Source organism: Chrysochloris asiatica, unplaced genomic scaffold (assembly GCF_000296735.1).
Source record: "Chrysochloris asiatica unplaced genomic scaffold, ChrAsi1.0 scaffold00066, whole genome shotgun sequence".
In the NCBI taxonomy this organism is placed as follows: Eukaryota; Metazoa; Chordata; class Mammalia; order Afrosoricida; family Chrysochloridae; genus Chrysochloris; species Chrysochloris asiatica.
In genome coordinates this window covers 7,411,491-7,416,115 of record NW_006408584.1, presented here as the reverse complement: position 1 = coordinate 7,416,115, position 4,625 = coordinate 7,411,491, and positions in this window count along the sequence as shown.

Genomic DNA, 4,625 nt, shown 5'->3' with positions numbered 1-4,625 from the left:
CATACTTCGACATGTTGTCAGGAGGGACCAGTTGCTGGAGAAGGATATCATATTTAGTAAGGTGGAAGGTCAGAGAAAAAGAGGAAGACTCCCAACGATATGGATTGGCCAAGTGGCAGCATTGATGGACTCAAGCATAGCAACAATAGTTAGGTTGGCCCAGGATTGGGAAGTGTTTCATTCTGCTATGCATAGGGTCGCTATGAGTTGGTACCAACTCGATGGCACCTAACAACAACAACAACAACAACAACATCATTAGTAAAGGTTTACTTCTTCTAAATCAGTATTTTTCTTAAAGGTCATATTACATGGTCACAGGATTTCTCTTGCACCCCTCCTTTCATTTTCCACCTTGATATTAAACATTATCTTTAGTGATTTTTTGCTCTGTACCCCATTACAAGCCTCTTTTCTGTTCTTTGTTTGTTTTACTTTGTTTTTGATGGTTTCCTGTGCTGTTGTTATTCTTGCTGAGCATATATACACAACAAAACATACACAGATTCAATAATGTCTACATGCACATTTGGTGATATTAATTACATTTTTCAAGTTGTGCATCCATTCTCACTCTAGTTTTCTGAGGAGCCCCTTCCCTCTTGACACAATCTCACTGATCACTGATGTTTCTGTCTTATATTTCAAGTTACTGTCAATCTGATCCCATGTCAACAGATTTTAAAAAGCATAATGCTCAAAACAAACATTTTTCATTTGTTAAGCTAAAAAGTTGTCTGGTCTATAAGAGGTCCTTAAGAAGACTACACTTTGTCCCTTTCTTTATATTTTGTTTTTTTTTGTTTTTTTAAAGTGGAGTTATGAAAACAATTTCTACATATGACACATCACAATTATTTGGTCCATTAGACAGAAAGAAGTGGGGAAAATCCTAAAGTTATATCTCTTGTTAGGCAATGCCAATAAAGAAATACGGCCTGACTACATGCTAAAAGATTTATTCAATAACAAGTGAAGTAGCTAGTATATTAGTACCAATTATAGTCAGTAATATGTAATAGTGAAGGCATTGGCAAAGAATAAGGCTCTGCAAATTGATGGAATACAAATTGATATATTTCCAAAAAATGATGCAGCACTAGAGGCACTTATTCATCCTTGCCAAGACATTTGGTAGACAACTGCCTAGCCAATTGACTGGAAGAGATCCATATTTGTGCCCATGCCAGAGAGGTGTCTTAATGGAATACGGAAATAATTGGACAATAGCATTAATATCCCATGCAAGCAAAATTTTGCTAAAGATAATTTTTAAAAAACTGCTATAACCATACATTGACAGAGAACTTTCAGAGATTCAAGTTGAATTCAGAAGAGGATCTGTTATATGGGTGATCATTGCTAACATCAGATTGATCTTGGCTGAAAGCAGAAAATACCAAAAGATGTTTACCTGTGCATAGAAATAGGAGGAAAAAAATCAAAGAACATATTGCATTGGTCAAATCTCCTGCTAAAGACCCCTTAAATTTTGTAAAGAACAAATTGTCACTTTGAATACTAAGGCACACTTGTCCCAGCCATGACACTTTCAACAATCTCTTATGAAGACCAGAGAATCAGTGCATTTGAATTATGGTGTGGACAAATAATATTAAATATACAATGGATTTTCAGAAGAATGAACACATCTGGAAGAAGTGCACCTGGAATGCTCCTTTAAAGGCAAGGTGGTCAGCTTTTACCTCATGTACTTTGTACAGAATGGGACCAGTGTTTATATAGAAAGGCGTATTTTTCAAGTATGAGCCCAGGGAAAATGTTAGAACTGACTTGATAGCACTTAACAACAACATAAGTACATATGCTCGTATATTTCTATATGTAACAATCTGTATAGATATAAATTTAAGCATGTTTTTGTAAAGATATCTCTAATTTTAATCCATTACCAAATAGGTCATTATAGCTTCCTCTACTTGCTTATCTGTATCCTTGTACTCTGATTCTGAGAAACTGGTTCCCACAATAGTTAACAAATAGTAAATAATATTTATAATAGTAATTATTATTAAAAATTTTTGCTATTATGAAACAAAAAATTACAATAGTAAGAACAATAGTTTACTCCATTTTGAAATTTCCATGTACATTGCATGATATCAAAATTGTTAGTCAATACCCTGTGGGGAGTAACGTTTTCAAGTAGAGTACAGCACTTATGTATGTTTTTAGGCTATAGCCTGAAATATTTTACTCAATTTCAACACTACTTAAGATAGTACTTTTTATCTTTCTACCCATCCAGTGAAATTATTTCATACAGTTGTAATACAGTTAGGTTGTTATGTCACATTTTGCATTCCATGCTAGCTTCTCCCAATCTCCTAAAGGATTTTCTTTTTAAATTGCATACATTAAAATTAATTCTTTGTGCTGTATTTTTAAATTGCATACATTAAAATTAATTCTTTGTATTTTTCAAAATTTCTATGAATTTTGAAAAATACAAAGTGTCCTTTATTTGTCACTATAGTAACATATAGAAAAGTTTCACACCTCTTTTGCCCCACCCCCACCCCCAAAAACAAACCAAACCAAAAAGTATTTTGCATAATAAGTGTGGCACTGTGTGCTAATGCCTTGAACCGCAATGTCTGTTTGAACCACAAGGTCCATGGTCAAGCTCACCAGCTGCTCCTTGGAAACCCTGTACAGGGTCCACTGTAAGTTGAAACTAACTGGATGGCACTCAACAACAAAAACAACGCCTTCTCTCAGGCCTTGGAAATCACTGATTTTTTTTTTTTCTTCGCTATGAATCTGGATGCGAATCTTAAGGTCAGCAGTTCAAAACTACCAGCTGTTCTGCAGGAAAAAGGTGAGGCTTTCTGCTCCCATAAAGATTTACAACTTCGGAAACACTGTACAGGGTCGCTATGAGTCGGTTCCAACTCCATGGCACATAACCACCACCATAGTTTTCTTGGATGTTATATAAATCTACAGAACATAATATCTTCAAACTGGCTAATTTAACTTAGCAATATGCATTTAAAATTCATTATTTTTATTTTTGAATAATTATCCATTGGAAGAAAGTACAACAGTTTGCTTATCCTCTCACCTTCTAAGGAACATCTTGGTTGCTTCTTGTTTTTGATAATTATGAATAAATCTACTATAAATATTCATGTTTTTAGTGTGGACATACATTTTCAAATCAGTTGGATAAATTGCTTGCAGTATGATTGCTGGATCATATGGAATGGCTATTTTTAGCTTTGCAAGGAAATGCCAACTGTCTCCCAACGTGCTTGTATCATTTTAAATTACCATCCACAGTCAATTTATTTCATTGTTTTAAACACTTTTTCACTCAGTAAGCACAGTTCAATTTTTAGTAGAAGCATATATTTTATGTTGTCATTGTCAGGTGCCATCGAGTCTAAACCGACTCATAGCAACCCCATGCACAGCAGAACAAAACAATGTCCTATCCTGGGCCAAACTCACTACCGCCGCCACACTCGACGCCATCAATGATGCCATCTGGCCAATCCATCTCATTGGGGGTCATCCTCTTTTTCTCTGAAACTCCATCTTACCCAGCATGACATCCTTTTCCAGCAACTGTTCCCTCCTGACAATATGTCCAAATAATGAGAGATGAAGCTTAGCCATTCTGGACTCCAAGGAGCACTCTGGCTGTACTTCTTCCAAAACAGATCTATTGGTTCTTTTAGCAGTCCATGGCACTTTTAGTATTCTCCTCCAACACCACAATTCAAAGGCATCAATTCTTCTACGATCTTCCTTATTCACTCTCCAGCTTTTGCATCCATTATTGAAAATACCATGGCTTGGGTCAGGCACACCTTAGTCCTCAAGGTGACATCTTTGCTCTTCAACACTTTAAAAAGTTCCCATGCAGCAGATTTGCCTAATGCCATACGTCGTCTGAGCTCTTGACTGCTGCTTCCGCGAGTGTTGATAGTTGATCCAAGAAGAATAAAGTCCTTGACAACTTCAACCTTTTCTCCGTTGATAAGAATGTTGTTTATTGGTCCAGTGGTGAGGATTTTTGTTTTCTTGACATTGAGGTGTAATCCATACCGAAGGTTGTGCTCTTTGACCTTTATCAGTAAATATTTTAAATCCACTTCACTTTCAGCAAGCAAGGTTGTATCATCTGCATATCGCAGGTTGTTAATGAGTCTTCCTCCAATCCTCATGTCACTTTTCTTCATAGAATGCAGCTTCTTGCATTATTTGCTCAGCATACAGGTTGAATAAATATGGTAAAAGAACACAACCTTCTCGCACACCTTTCCCAATTTTAAAACATTCAGTGTTTCCATGCTCAGTTCGAACAACTGCTTCTTGGTCCAGCTACAGATTTCTCAGAAGTACAATTAAGTGTTCTGGAATACTCATACTTTTCAATGTTGTCCATAGCTTGTCATGATCCACACAATCGAAAGCTTTTGTGTAGTCAATAAAGCATAGGTAAACAACTTTCTGATATTCTCCACTTTCATCCAAGATCCATTGGACATCAGTAATAATATCTCTCATTCCACAGCCTCTTCTGAATCCAGCTTGAACCTCTGGAAGTTCTCTGTCAATGTATGATTGTAGCCGTTTCTGTATTACCTTTAGCA